Source organism: Parasteatoda tepidariorum, chromosome 8, assembly GCF_043381705.1.
Source record: "Parasteatoda tepidariorum isolate YZ-2023 chromosome 8, CAS_Ptep_4.0, whole genome shotgun sequence".
Classification (NCBI taxonomy): domain Eukaryota; kingdom Metazoa; phylum Arthropoda; class Arachnida; order Araneae; family Theridiidae; genus Parasteatoda; species Parasteatoda tepidariorum.
Window position 1 is genome coordinate 53944901 of NC_092211.1, and position 16759 is coordinate 53961659.

At 30.8% G+C, this 16759-nt stretch overlaps 2 protein-coding genes across 3 annotated transcripts in view; both read right to left on the reverse strand.

Moving 5' to 3' along the window:
- Positions 1 to 16759, reverse strand: part of LOC107455003 (GMP synthase burgundy) — a 222637-nt gene that overhangs the window by 139136 nt on the left and 66742 nt on the right. The gene's annotated exons all lie outside the window — the stretch shown is intronic.
- Positions 1 to 16759, reverse strand: part of LOC107455008 (uncharacterized) — a 145946-nt gene that overhangs the window by 64950 nt on the left and 64237 nt on the right. Inside the window, exon 1 of one of the 2 annotated variants that reach the window (XM_016072400.3) lies at positions 4946 to 5161. The exons of the other annotated variant lie outside the window; for it this stretch is intronic. The gene's annotated coding sequence lies outside the window, so the exon portion shown is untranslated. Of the gene's footprint in view, positions 1 to 4945; positions 5162 to 16759 lie in introns of those variants that run through there. 2 annotated transcript variants of the gene reach the window in all.

The following is a 16759-nucleotide window of genomic DNA, read 5'->3' on the forward strand; positions in this document are numbered from 1 at the left end:
TGACAGTTTCCAAAATTTATATTTTAACTTAATCTTAAAACAATTATCTTTTTTTTTATAAAGTTTTTATATTATCAAACAAAAGTCTGGAATAGGTGGTAATTAAATTCAGAAGGTACATCCGATCATAGTAACATATACATAAATCAGTAAAGGGAATTTCGACATTTATGAATTGAATTATGTAAATTACAAAAAAAAGAAACATTATCAAAATCCAGAGTAAAAATCACCGTGAATTAAGCATAAATGAAAGTACATAAATGTTTCACAATACATACATACATTATGCACTGTCATAGTTTTTGTGTTTTATTCTCATTGCCTTTTGCTTTAGTCTGCATACCCCAAAGTATACCCTATCCTTTGTTGGACAGAGAATCTGCTTAATAAAACTCGAAAGTTTTATAGAGCAACAAAAATATAGCGGTTGGTCATGAATCTAATTCTGAACTGAAAATATTGAACCTTTCATAAGGTATTTATGACATTATCAACTCTACAGCTAGAAGCCATTTAATGTAGATGATTGTCTTCCATAATTTTTTTAAAATACTTAAAATAAGAAAGGAAGGGATTTAATAGATTTTAGACCTTCATATGTAGCTCCAGCCAATTCAACTCAATGGCAAATCCAATTAATGGAATGGAAATTTTCAAAAAATATTACTTTTTTGTACTTACATGTACTCTTTAATATTTATCTTTAGTTTGATAATAAGGTTACGATAATAGCACACACATTCTAAGTTTAGTTTTAACTGAAATCACCAAGTCATAGTTGATAAATTTGAAGACAATCACCTCACGCGTTTGACAAGAACTGATATTTTGAATCATTAGGATGCGCAATAGTTGAACAAACCATTTTCAAACAAATTATTGAATATACGCGTTCGTATACTCCAAAAACCAATCCAAACAAACCTTAAAATACAACGCACGCACATCCACGCAAATATATATTCCATGCGAAATGATCGGAAATCTTTATTTCCGCCATCGTGCTATACCTGCTATTGAGCAAGATTTATTCAATGTCAACGCCACCTTCTTTTCAAAATAACGTCCATATTGCTCGGATTTAAGAGCGGAAAATAGTTGTTTCGCATCGGTTAACTCAGGAAAACAATGTAAACAAAACTAAAGAGCAGAAACCGGACTCTTTTAGTTTATTTCAAGTAAACTGAAATTGACCAAAATAAACATGATTTCCAAATAGGAAATCATGTTTGGTTTGGATAAAATAACTCAATTTCAAAAAAGTATGCAGGGCGTTTTAAGCTTGCCCCATCCTAAAACATTAGAATACTTCTCGAGAATTAATTATCACCTACATAGTGGAGAAAAACAGAAGCAAAAATAATCTCAATCATTATTAACGAAAATATAAAAGGTGAAGTTAGTTTTAGGTTGATTAAAACTGACAGTAAATGTTCGAACTATTTTGAGAAAATCCTAATCACGTAAATGCACGAATAAATTTATGAAATTCCATGCTTTTTGAAAAGTCAGCTAATGTTTGATTAAATTAAAATATGTCGTAAATTTTTAGTTTGGAAGTAAAAGGAAAACTTTCGGAAAGTGTCAAAACTTTCTCCATAAGTAATAAATGAATGTTATTTATCTGTTTAAATTAAAAAAAGAATAAACAAAACAATTGATATTATTCAAATAAAGATATATGTACTAAAAAGAACACTTGTGCCGCCACTTTCCATAAAAAAATTATTATTAATTAATTATTTTTTTAAATGGCCATTTTTAGGTAAAAATAAGACATTTTTTTTTGCATATACGCTAAAGACTGTAAAAAAAATTCTATCGCCCAAAACAAAAACTCCTTTGCGTATTTTACTTAGAAGGCTGTCTACTATGTTTTGAACTAGTATCTTAAAAGAAAGTGCATATACTGAACTGCGTTAGTTATCAATGTAGTTAAAAAGCAAATTTTTAAAAATTTCCGCACGTGTCTTTGCGGAAAAAATGAAATTCTACTTTTTTCTTTTAATCCGTAGTTCAAAACATGTGCGCTATGACCATAAACACTTGTAAAAAATTGTAGACAATTATTTTAAAAACAATACGTGACATAGTGTTTAAGTTGGTGTCAAATGTGAAAAGAAACCTGATTTTGAGATAAATGCATTTTAAAACGTAAAATCACGAGTGCATCTACTGTTATCGTCTTACACAAAAACTGCTTTAACTTAATTAATAATTAGAGTACAAACAAAACTTAAGTATTTTTAGAAAACTACGACAGCAGGCATTCTAAATTTATAATCAACTAAATTTCCAAAATTTTGCCCAAAATCATGTTTTTGCACCTTAACACATTGTTACATAATTAATAAATGGGTTCAGAATTGTAAAATGAAACATTTTTATTTTAATTTGTTACGCATTGATTCATTTAAGATTTTCCCTTCATTTAAACAGATAAAATAAGCACATAAAATTGTATTAAATTTATTGATCTATGTTTTAATATTATATCATGATACAACTTTCGAATTAAACTATTCGTACAATTGATTAATAGGTTACAAACCGTAGGACACTTTAAACTATTAATTAGGTTTGACGAATTTTTAAAATAAATGACTTGTTAATAAATGTTAAAATGACTCTTGATTTGAATTTGTATTTTATAAAATAGTTCAAATTATAGTAAATTTGTATTTTAATTTGAAGTTTTCCTTAAAAAAAATTAATAATAAAAAATTGTTAATATTTGCCTTTGACTAATACTTTTAAAATTTGGCTAATACTTTCGATATTTGGCTAATTTACTAGCTAATAATTTGAAGTTCTTGACGCGGATCCCTGTTTAATGCACTAGTCGTCATACAAAAAAAATTCCTGAAATCGCAATGATTCAACCTTCAAAATAGGAATGAATCAAAAAGGTTAATATGAAAAAAGAAGTAAATTTTCTTTTGTTTTCGTTAAAGACTAAACATAAAAATAAAATGGAGAGCAAGACACGAGATAAAAGTTCTTAAATGTCTCTTATTTGTCAGTCTCTCAAGAGATATTTAAGGAGCTTATCTGTAAAGCCCAGGCGTCTGCTATTGTCTCAAGAGCCTTGTACTCTTCATTTTTCTTTTCTTTTTTTTTACTTTTTAAACTAGTACGCTGAAAAGACGGATAAAGTGAAAAATTTAGAAATGGTTGAAACGAAATACTAGTTAATCAGAGGTTTATTTTAATCTGATATAAATTGCTCCTGTAATCTTACACAGTTCGTTCAATAATTTTACAAATGCAATGCTATAAGTACGCTAGTAAAAACTTCCGCATCAAATTACGGTAAAAAGTACAATAAAAGTAGTTTTTACCATAAAATCCAATTTTAGGTCAGTCCTGCATTGGGACTGGTCGTAAAGACACGGTTCTCAGTAGAATACCAGCATTACTGGCTACGGTCAGTAAACGGATGTGTGAGCACTTGGATCATCCTGCGTATGGTTACGAGGGTGCGCGGTATCGGCCCTCGTTAAACAGTTCGACCATTAAATGCTCGGCTTCACACGCGGGTCGCCGGGCTACCAAAGAGGGGAAACCATCCCCTCTGCTGAGGATCAAAATTGTGATGGCATGTCTTCGGATCATCCTCACAGACTGTCAGTTTCCCAGACTGTCAATATCCCACTGTGAGCCGCGGTAACTCAGGGGATACGGCATTCACCTCAAAATGAGGTGACCCAGGTTCGAATTCCAGCAATGACTGGTTGATTCGAATTCCACACCCGGCTCGCGCCGACCACAGTTGATTGATGACAGTGTTTGAACCAAGCATTGTTTTCGTAAATCCACTATTGTGTTTTGATAATTTTAATGAACTTTTATTTAAAAATATTTTTAAATTTTCTGAAAATAATTTCTNGGTATCTTTTGAACTAATTCTAGATGATCATATACATTTCAAAATCTAGTCTTGTTTTCTCAACTACATTTTTTGTCTCAAATTTAATGCCTAGGTTGAGCCTATGACTTTATTTATTTTACTTAATTTATTTATTACTTAGCGAGTATATTTTACTTATAATATTAGATAGTTTTTGAGTGAGGGGGGGGCGCTAAAAAGGTATTGTGCCCCGGGCGCGAGTTAAGCTCGCTACGGCACTGGCGGGCTACCAAAGAGGGGAAACCATCCCCTCTGCTGAGGATCAAAATTGTGATGGCATGTCTTCGGATCATCCTCACAGACTGTCAGTTTCCCAAACTGTCAATATCCCACTGTGAGCCGCGGTAACTCAGGGGATAAGGCATTCACCTCCAAATGAGGTGATCCAGGTTCGAATCCCAGCAATGACTGGTTGATTCGAATTTCACACCCGGCTCGCACCGACCACAGTTGATTGATGACAGTGTTTGAACCAAGTACTGTTTTCGTAAATCCACTATTGTGTTTTGATAATTTTAATGAACTTTTATTTAAAAATATTTTCTCATTTTCTGAAAATAATTTCTTTTAAACCAATTGAAGTAATTAATAATAAATATTTTATATCAAAATTTTTCAATTCATTTATACATTTAATTTTGAGGGCCAGAATGCTTCACGGAGAAAAATATTCAGGTAAAATTACTGGAATGCAATGATGATGGCAATTCTGGTAATAAAACCAAAATATACGGTATTTAGACCATAGCAAGGGGACTCTAACCCATGATCCGTCTACCACTGAGGATATTTTGCATCAGCATTGTGGTCGGTGCGAGCCGCGTGTGGAATTCGGATCAACCAGCCATTGGTGGTATTCGAACACAGTTCACCTCATTTTGAGGTGAACTGTGTTCGAATACCTGTGTTCGTAGTGGCTCTATCCCCAGAGCCACTACGTCTCATATAAATTAAATTGCACAAAAAAGAAAAGAAAATGCTTATATTTTCATTAAAAAAAGGTAACAATTTTGTAAAAATCATATACTTTACCAAATCAGCTTCATAAATCCAAATAGCAGAAATGATATTTCAATATTCCTAATGGAAAAATCAACACTTTCACGAAGAAAACAAGCAACGGACAATATGATTTTCTAAAGTAATCAAAGACAAAAATCTTAACCAACGATTCAGTCTCAAATCAAATCAGCATCTGCAGCAGCAGTAAATTGATGCGTCATTCCAAGAAAATCACAGTGCAATACCAAAATTGTTTACGATAAAGCAATCAGTAGTCCCACGCTAAATTTCGAATGTATACGATGAAATGCGATCTTTTTTTTTTCACACTCCATTCAAATAAAATAAAAAAAATTTACAGAACAGAAGAAAGTAAACAACTAAACTCGCTATCTGAGATGGAGTAAAGATAACTTGATTAACTTCCTCTGAACTCGCTATTTCTGATATGATTGCGCATCGGCAATAAATAAATAATTTACGAGCTGTTTATAGCCCAAAAAATCTGTACTAAAGATTGACCTGCGAAACAGCCATCAGATAGTTAGTGGACTTCGCACTAAAGGTCAAAATCTTTATTAGGATGGTTTAAGAATGATTTATAGCTAGTAATAATTCAGATATATTATCTTAAGTATCACATTTTTTAAACGAAATATTATGAATGAATTTATAGTTTTCGATCAAATAATATTGAAGTCAGAATTAAACACAGTTTTTTTTAAAATATAAAAAAAACTATTCAGCATTTTGTTTAGTTTAAATTTATCAATTTTATCAAATAACTATTTGGTTCTTTAATATGATTAGTTTAAGTTAACAATTTGAAGATAACTTTTTATATAGTTTTTCTTTTATTTCATTTTAAATGTATATTAATAGTATCTAAGCCAATAACAATGTATATTAATACCATATATAAATAAAAACTATTTTGCATTTGGTTAGTTTATATTTATTAATTTTATCAAATAACTATTTTTTTTCCCAATATGATTAGTTTAAATTATCCATTTCAAGATAATTTGTTATCAATTTTTTTTTTCAATTTTGTTTCAAATGTATATAAATACCATTTTAGCTAATAATAATGTATATTAATACCATACATAACTATTCTAGAGATTCTATATAAAAACTATTTTGCATTTTTGTTAGTTTATATTTATTAATTTCGTCAAATAACTGTTTTGTTATTTTATATGATTAGTTTAAGTTAATGTCAAAATAACTCTTTGCATTATTATTATTATTTTGTTTTCAATGTATATCAATACCATCTTTGCTAAAAGATTATTTTCGGGATTTAAATAAGCCAAAAACTATTTCCAAACGAGTAAAATAAATTTTAATTAAAAATAAAATTTCCATCTTAATATGCAAGAGAGACGCTTTATCATTTTCAGAAAATCCCATTTAATGAGATTTAATTGTTCAAGTGAAAAATTTTCGAACTCGTTAAAAATTAAATCAATTCCTCAAGAAGAAAAAAACAGTCGAATAACAAGTTGCTGGTTGAAAAAAAAAAGGAAGATATATTTTAAACAAATAGTTCTTAAAACTTAGATTTTGAAAAAGACTTTTATTTGATGGAATAAAAGAGTGAATTTAATTATTCAAGATGAAAATAAAAATCATACAATGAAGTTTAGAAAATAATCCTCAAACCGGGTGCAGTTTGCAAGAAAAAAAAAGCGAACATCCTGATAACTTTTTATTTAATGATCGTATTTTCTTGTACTAAAAAAAGAAAACTTTTGATCTCGATACTATCATAAAACACACTTTATTTCTATTGCCCACCAACTTTCGCAGTTAATTATACTGAAATAATAGCCTCCCATACTAGCGTATTGCGCATTATGGAAAACTGTACAGTACAAGTACGGTACTCTAAGCACTAAATTTACTCCATACAGAAAAATTTACCCTTAAATCTAAGTACTAAGACTTTAAAATGTAAATATTGTATAGTTTTTAGTGCTTAGAGTTACGGTACATTAAGTACTAAATTTATCCAATACTGAAATATGTACCGTAACTGTAAGTATTGGGGGAAATATCAAATTTCATTTATCAAAAGGTTACCAAAGATAATAAGGAGTTAACACGTCTTATATACTAGTGAATTGAGATTGTATTATTATAGTGGTAGTTACATTACATTAATCCCTGACCAAAATTTTATCTGGGATAGAATTCGATGAATGGATATAACTAGTTCATTGCCGTTTTGCGAAAGACTGGGAGAGCTGTTTTAAGGTCACCGGATTTTGAGCGCTGGTTTTGAGAGCTATATTAAATTCACCGGACTTAGAACGCTGATCGTGTTAGCTGTATTAAGTTCACGGTTGTGTACGTGGTCATTCCTGTGTTACAGTCGAGTGTGCAACGCTCTTGTGTTGTGTGATCGAGACTGAGTAGCAATAGAGCGAGGAGGACAATATCGCAGTTGCAAATAACAAGTCAATAACAAGTTCAATGTTCACCATCTATCGAAGTGGGGACTACTGTCAAGATGGGCGCGTTCAGATCACGTCCGGTTCACCAATTTGGGGACTAGCGTGCCGATGATGTCAACCTTCATCTATCAAAAGGTACCCCAAGATAAAACTGAGTTAACACGTCTTTATATACTAGAGAATTGGAACTGTATTATTGTAGTGGTAGTATAGTACACTACATACTAAAACTTTTAAATGTAAATATATATTTTTTATAGTCTACAGCAGTATTTCCCAAACTTATGACTTTTGTGTATCCTTTCTAAATTTTTCGCAATGCTGTGTACCACTATAAAAAAAATTAATATAATTTTTTACTATAAAAAAATTGCACAAAAGTTCAAAATCACAACTAGCTGTTGACAACACTAATTATTAACTGTTAACTCTACAAAAAACAGCCAATAGAAAAATACGTAATCGTAAATTTTCATGGCTAGCTTTGTTTTTAAATAAAAAGTTTTGAAACTTTCGTTTGTTGTAAGATATTTCGCATAAGAACGCGCACCCCCGCTAAACTGTTCCCGTACCCCTGGGGGTATGCGTGCCATACTTTGGGAAATACTGCTCTACAGCTTGAAAAAACATTGCTAGATACTCATTGTAATACAAATTCTGCTATTTAGCGCGTTACCCAAACAAACACATGCGTAGAATGAATACGCAGTATAGACGAGCACACAAAAAAATGTTACATAGAAAAAGCAGAGGTCAGTGATTTATATCATAGAAATAAAAAACTTGAGCGTTACAGTGCGACAGTAAAGAGGAGCAAAAAACAATAGCCACAGACTTAGTGACATTCAACAAATGATAAGTGACGCATAAAGAAGGAAGGACGCCGCATAAGTTGAGAGACAAAGGACTCGTGGCATCAGAATTTGTTTTTTTTTATGACCACTTAAGGATATTTTTGTACCGTTATTTGTTATTGTACTGCATGTTTTCTGTACCGTTATTTTATTAAAAATGACGTTTTATTATTAATTAAAAGTTAAATTACAACCTCCCAAAACAACGTTTAATTTTATCAATTATAAAACATCGAACCAACATGATTTTTAAATGTTGTTTCAAAATTGAAAGTAAAATAATTTTTTTACACTTATTTTAAGAAAAATAACACTCTCGATCTAGACTTTAAAAAAAAATAATATTTAAAAAAATAATAATAATTATAAAATAATATTACTATTAATAGAACATCTTCCTCAATACCGTGTTTTTGAAAATGGATACCACTTAAGTAATATTTTTATTTTTTTATTTTTTATTTTTTTATAGATGCTTTGTTTGGAATGACGGAAATAGAATTAATTTAGCATTGATAGATGTTATTTAACAATAATACAATAATTTTAAATTTTGAATGCAGTAAAATAATGTTTTCCAAAACATCTGTTAAAAATAGTTTAAAAATAAAAAAATATTTATTTTTCAATTATCCTATGTAATTAGATGAATAATCATTTCCGGAAAACAACAGAATACTTTAACTATTGTCTTTTTAACTGAACGCAAAATACCTTCGTCCTTTGGACAATGTGTTTTCGAGAATGGATCGAAAGGTGCTAGGATTTATTTGACAAGATGTAAAAGGAATTTCATGAAGAAATTTATTAATTTTTGTGTGCATTGGTTGGGTGTTGGCCAAAGACGGTTCTTAACGCTTTCTCGTTCTTTGCTAAGCACACTAGGGAATGTATGGTCACATCTACCAGAATATGGAAAAAGTTACCGTGTTTCTGGCTGTAAGGGAACACCAAGAAGCTCGGTAATTTTTACCGAAGCGCTTTGGTAATGATTTGGTTAAAATTAACAATGAAATATGGTTTTTTAATACGCGATAAAATTTAATAAATCTGGTAAAATTAGGTAATAGCTTGGAGCATGGCATAAAAGCCATTTATTCTGTTAAATTTAGTTTTCAGTTTCGAATTTTTTACTAAATGTGTGGTAATAAAATCAGAATTTCCGGCAAACCGTTAGCAAACTGAAAAATTAGTAAATTAATGGTTTAAATAACGTAAATTTTGGTNTAATAATAATTATAAAATAATATTACTATTAATAAAACATCTTCCTCAATACCGTGTTTTTGAAAATGGATACTACTTAAGTAATTTTTTTTTTTTTAAATAGATGCTTTGTTTGGAATGACGGAAATAGAATTAATTTAACATTGATAGATGTTACTAACAATAATACAATAGTTTTAAATTTTGAATGCAGTAAAATAATGTTTTCCAAAACATTTTCCCTATTTTAAAAAAAAAATATTTTTCAATTATCCTATGTAATTAGATGAATAATCATTTCCGGAAAACAACAAAATACTTTAACTATTGTCTCTTTAACTGAACACAAAATACCCTCGTCCTTTGGATAATGTGTTTTCTAGAATGAATCGAAAGGTGCTAGGATTTATTTGACAAGATGTAAAAAGAACTTTACGAAGAGATTTTGTAATTTTTTGTGTACATTGGTTGGGTGTTGGACAAAGACGGTTCCTAACGCTTTCTCGTTCTTAGCTAAGCACACTAGGGAATGTATGGTCACATCTACCAGAATATGGAAAAAGTTACCGTGTTTCTGGCTGTAAGGGAACACCAAGAAGCTCGGTAATTTTTACCGAAGCACTTTGGTGATGATTTGGTTAAAATTAACAATGAAATATGGTTTTTTAATACGCGATAAAATTTAATAAATCTGCCAAATTGAGTAATAGCTTAGAGCAGTGTTCCCCAACCCCCTGTCCGTGGATCAAATGGTACCCGGCCGCCCATTTCATTGAAGCTGAATTTAAATTCCTAGGTTTATACCCCAAATTAAAATTACTTGTGTTCCATTAAAATTTTATTTATTTAAAAAAAGGGGGTCCCCGAAGGTAGTGGCATAAATTTTTTAATGTTTGCAATCTATCATTGTCTCCGATTACCCCCCAGATGGAACCGTCTCATTGCAAAGAAACAAGCTCAGGGTTCTCAATGATTTAACGTTCTAGTAAGTTCAAATGTTAAATCATTTTTTATTTATTTTTTGGTGTAATTGTATTTTATTTTGAAGACATGTTTAAATACAATTAAATTAAAATTAATAAATCAAAAATATAAACAATCTTCGCCCCCACCCTCGGGCGGAGGTAAAATTATCAAACGTTGATAGGTCCGTGGTGATAAAAAGGTTGGGGAAGACTGGCTTAGAGCATGGCATAAAAACCATTTATTCGGTTAAATTTAGTTTTCAGTTTTGATTTTTTTACTAAATGTGTGGTAATAAAATCAGAATTTCCGGCAAACCGTTAGCAAACTGAAAAATTACTAAATGAATGGTTTAAATACCGTAAATTTTGGTTTTATTAACCAGAATTATGTTTCTCTTTTTTCTTTTTTTTCCTTCAAGAAATGTAATTACCATACCGATCGGTAGGTAATTTTACCAGATTTTTTTCTCCGTGCACCTACATTAACAAAATTGCTTACATTTTAATTTGATGATAAATTAGCCATTTAGTTCCAAATATAAATAATATTTAATATAAAAAATTATATTTTTTAGGAAAGAGCAAAGTATTAATTTTTCCGAAGTATATGTCAGCTCAAGATTTTATCCAACCTGCTCAAAAAAACCCGGATATATATTAAATTTACAAAAAAAAAAAAATTTTTTTTTTACTGTAAAGTATTTTTATGGTATTAAATTGACACAATCACTTTTCCACAGAAATTACAATACAAGGGGCTTTAAAAATCAAGAAATAAGCAATTTTGAATTTAAAATCTTCGGAACTTTGCGTAAATTGAGTTATTTGATCAGATTTAACAACATAAATCAAAAATAAAACTTTGATCATGCTCCTCTTCATTTCTATAGTTTCCAAGCGCCATTGTTTTTCACTAAGTACAATCGAATAATTTAACTTTATCATACAAACTCGGTTTGAATTATCTATACAAGTTGATACTTAGTTCTATGTTCGATCATCAATTATAATAAAAAAAAAACCGTACAATAGCAATCTAGGCAATTAGAATGATTAAAAAAAACTCCAGATATTTTTGTAATGATTCGTAAAATGAGGAGGAGACACAGATCTACATAATAATGGTAATGAAAATAGCTTTATATGCATCATATCAGAAATAACTATAAAAATAGAAATAAAAGAAAATGATACAATCTGAATACGAAACCCGACAGCAAGTTTTTTTGTTGTTGTTCCAGAAGTAAAAAATAAAAAATAAAAATTATCTATCCAAATCAGCATCCACCCCTCAACCAGAATCAATTTAGAGGCCATCCTTCCGGATAATGTGGCCATGGCTCAATTCAAAGCAATTGGACATAATGGACACTTGATGACAGTAATGATATCGGGCAGTGAACAAAGCGGAAAAGGGTGGTTTTCATGATAATAATATGCAAAATACGTGTACCAGACATAGTTTAAAATCTTTTTTGTGTCTGTGTCCCGAGGGCATTTTAGAAGGGAAGTTTTTCGTGAAGACAGACCTGGGTTAGTCAAGATGAAAACATATCTTTCGCTCTCATGCGTGTCTGAGCAATATATGAAATACTTTTTAAACTTTGCCTGAAGGTATACACTGTTGTGTGTTCTAAAAAGATTAGTTCTTAGCTAGGATGAGTGAGTTTATTCTGCGATGCGACTCAACTAATAGTGAGGAATTAGCGTAATAAGTCTTAGGAAAAGTTACATTGAACTATTAAAATATTTATTTTCATCAAAAAAAATTGTTTATGTAGGAGGTAATTATGTGGGATTTCTGTCTTATGATTATACCAACAACGGTTATTAAGAAAAGAATTCTTTTCGATTGTATGACGTTTGCTTGATCGATTTGATTCAGGAAGAAGAAATGTTGCCAATATTATGGATGTTAATTTTATAATTTTTCCAAAAGAGACATTTTTGTATCAAATTGCTTAGTATCATTATCATGACTTAAATCAAGAGAATGTCGATTTTCACCGGTGAATATCAACAATCCCACAGTCACTTTGGTGAATGTCCGAAATATTTGTTATATCCAATTTTATATTAATTTATTCGTTGATATTATTATATTTATTCGATATTTTAACACCTGCTTAGGATAGATTAGGAGAAACATCAGTGTTCGGAGTACCGGTTAAATGCATTCCGGGCAATGGAACTTAACTTAAAAAAACATCAGTGTAGGACATACCGAGCAAATGTATACCGGGCAGTGGCACTGAATCTTAAAAAACTTTGACGTAGGGCATAGCAAATGAATGTATACATTATCCGGTATATATATCGGATAGTGGCACTTAACTAGATATTTCGGACGTTTACCAAAGCGACTATGTGATAGTCAACATTCACCGGAAGTCAACAACTACCGATTTCGGCCATTCATTGTAACATTATTATTAACAGATAGGTACCTTACAAATTTCGGGAATTTCCACTACATAGCAGGACAATGCATAAAAACAGCTTTTATTGTCTACATAAAAATCGAGTTTTTCACTAAATGAACTTTTAAAAAAGCAATTTGAAAATGTAGCTTATCATTGTATTTCCCCATGCTCTCTACTCAAAAAAAAGTGCTTTAATAACAGTGAGTTTATATTTCAAACAATAACATTTTTAATAATAATGAGAATCGCTAATTTTTTTCTAGATTGCACAACATTTTTCTGCTCAAGAAGTTAAAACGAATGCTTCATAAATATATTAATTATTTTATGTATGAATTTGGAAGAAAGATATTGTTAAAATGTAATATTTTCCGAAGAATAATAAAATTAAATATTAAAATGAAAATGTCTATGCTAATGAAGCGTGTTATCAAAAACATGTCTAGAAGAAATTGCGATTCATCAAATTGATTTATATCCATAGAGACTATAACTTCTCCTTTTTCTGTAATTAATTTTTCTCAAGATGAGATAAATATTGATTTCTTCCCTCCAAATTCACTTTTTTCTTAAAAACGTTTTATGGTGTAGGTAAAAATGGTTTTTGATTATTTTCAAAATATTTCTGGCATTCAGTGTTAGATATTTTAGAACGCGTGTCAATGAATCCTTACACCCTGAAAATTTGATTGAAATTAAATTCGGTGCCGAATTGAACCATATTATTTAAAAAAATTCGACCACCTTGATTACACGATACTATGGTTTAATTTGTGATAACACGTTAAAGTACGGTTTAATATGATACCTTATTATGGTTACAGCAAGTTTTCATTCTATAATATGGTTCAATGTACCAGTATTATAATATTAGTTTGGAATCAATTTTTGCGAGTATATATATTTTCTACAAATATTAGAGGATAGCCTGGTCGGTAGGGCGTTGGGCCCATGTCCGAGAGTTCGAACCCCGCCGTGTAGTAAATGGCGACCTCCCGTGTAGTAAATGGCGACTGATGCACATTAAATCTGTCGAGTTGCAAAGTCCTCCATGTTCCCGTAACAAATCAATACAGCAGCGAGTACTGAATTGGAGATCGATCGTTCTCTGATTCAGGTCAAAATTACGATCTGTGGATGAATGAATGGATGTATGAATGAGTTTGCCCTATGAAACGGTCTGTGACGTGTGTGTGGCTGAAGACGAATTCTTGGCCATAGGATGGCGCCATTGAAAAAACAAGAAACGCAAACTCTGCCTTAAATTTGCTCGGTTTCACCTAGCAGGCTTGCCCGTGTGGCAAGTGGCATTAGAAACAACAACAAATATTAGAAAAAAATAAAAAAAATTTATTAATAATTTGTTTCATAATAAATTAATAATTATAAAATTAGGTAAGATGCATTAAAAATATTTATGCAAAGAAAATAGAATATGATATAATATGTTGCTAATTCATAAATTATATAATATCATACAATCATCACCACATTCATATTAAGGTTATGCTTATTTAATGCAAGAGAATCATTGTACGCTCGTACTAAATAACCCCATAATTTATGCATTCGTGATTTCAAATACATAAACGCAAATAATAAATTACACTTTAGGCAATTCTTTCGGGTTCAAAAGTGAAGGTAAAAAATATATTTAGATCACTGAAGAACGGAGAAAATTCTGAAAAGAGAGTTTTGACCTACTACACACAACAGACGAGTTGACCTCGGCTTTATACTCACTCTGTTATATTATGTAGGTAGGTCAGCAGCCTATAGCCAGGGGAGGTTTCATCAAAAGCTTGACCTGTCAAATCAACCAGAGATGCTAATAGAAGAAGGCTGTCATGGTGAAAATGATAAATGATCAATGGAGTATTAAATGACCGAGAAATCAATTGGTAATTGTTAACAACCAATATTGAAGTGTTGGATAACAAGATAGCCTTTTGATTTTACTTAAGAGGAAACGTCGGGTACACAAAATTAAATGTGTATGTTTAATACTTGCCGTGCTTCGCGTTTATGGTCATTTCAGACTAGTGGTCAAGAGGGGAATGTGTCAGTGTGTCCATTTTTCTTATCATTGCATTCTTATTTCCAATCAAAATATAAATAAATGTAAATACATTTTAAAGGAAGTTTTAAAATTTTACTTCACTGTAAAAACTGGATACTCAAATATCACGAAGCTTTCCCCGTTTTTCACGAAACCGTTTCCTGGTATATGCTCCGAGCAAAAAGTTCGTCATTGTGACGAAATAACTATCGTCACTTCTTCAAGGAAAGGAATTTTGTCAAAAATAAAAATAATACTTCGCCATTATATTTCTTCATTCGCCATTTTATTACTTCCTAATGTCTGTAACTTATTATAATCACTTTAACGTGGGCACCATGTAACTGGCACAACGCAACAAGGATTGATAGAACAGAGAGATAAATTACACCCATGCCCGAAACGGGATTCAAACCCCGTATCTTCCTGGTACAAAGTCACCTCTTTGACCACCGTAGACCCCGGCCAGCTTAATTCGCCACCTTTTTTTCGATTGTCTAGTCTTTATTCTAGTTTCGTAATTCTAGTTAACAATTTCCCACTATGCACTTATGATGAGATTTCGAGTTGAGGAAACATTTTCGTCATACATTTGAGAGTTCGCGTTTCGTCACAAATCACGTGGTTTCATGACGAAATGATTCTAAAATTTAACGAAATGCTGCTCAACGAATGCTGAACCGTCACAAGTGAGTGTGTTATTTCTGAGAGTATGAGCGTTAAAATAAAATTAATAACTTGAATGAACTACAATTTGTAACACAAATGCATATGGTGGCCTTTTAGCATGCCAATTCTTTGTTATCAGAACTTTTTCAAAATATAGAATATGTGCGATTAGAAAAATTTAAAAATATATTCAATTTAAGGCTTGCTGGTTGATAAGCGGCATAAGTAACAACAATATAACTTCTACTTTTAGGAAAGGAAAATGTTCTAAATACTTCTTTCACACACTTCTCCAAAATTATTAAAAAGTTATAAATTTTCCACAGATACCCGTTCTTTGGGTGGGCCACATTCACACATCACACAGCAGAGGGCAACACACTGGGAGAAACATTCATGCCTTGAGTGGAACTCGAACCCGCAACCATTGGCTTAGCTAAACGATCGGCTACAACGTTTTTTTAAAAGATAAATTTCAAAACTTAGGACGATACAAATGCAACATTGGGATCCATTATTCAATGACAAAATAATGAACAAAACATAAATAAGCAATAAAAAATCAGTCACGTTGAATTATTAAAAATGCGTCTGAATTTCGTCATTAACAAATCAGCTCTCCAATCAATAAAAATGAATTTTAAATAAGTTAATTGGATCTGAATAAAACCATTAAAGTAAAAAGCAAAACTATTTTTTATCTTCATAAGAAGACATATATTGAATTCTAATATAAAAAATTCTCTCAAATTTATTCCACAAAAATTAGATAGAACTTATTTTTAAGGCACACCTTTGATTTGCCATGCCATTTGCCAATGATTATGATCAAAACATTGCAATAAACTTTGTAGAATACATCATATGCGATCTAAGGTATGCTTTTGACTTATTTGTTCTAGAGTCAGATTTATTAATAATTGTTTTCAAGCCATAATTCGATGTTAATTTTCAGTTTATCACAAAGCTGAGGCAAGTAGTTTTATGACACAATAGGTATTGTTTCATCGTAAGGTTTAATGACTTCATCGCGTGTATATTATTTCATGATTATGTCTTAAGAATTTTGTATATTGATTACAGAAGCGTGTTTACATTCAAGAATATTCAATGGCTATTTATAATAATTATTAAACATTTATTCCTAGTACTGGTCACGATAGATTTGTTCCTTAAATGTTTTTAACTTTTTTTCAGGGAATTTTT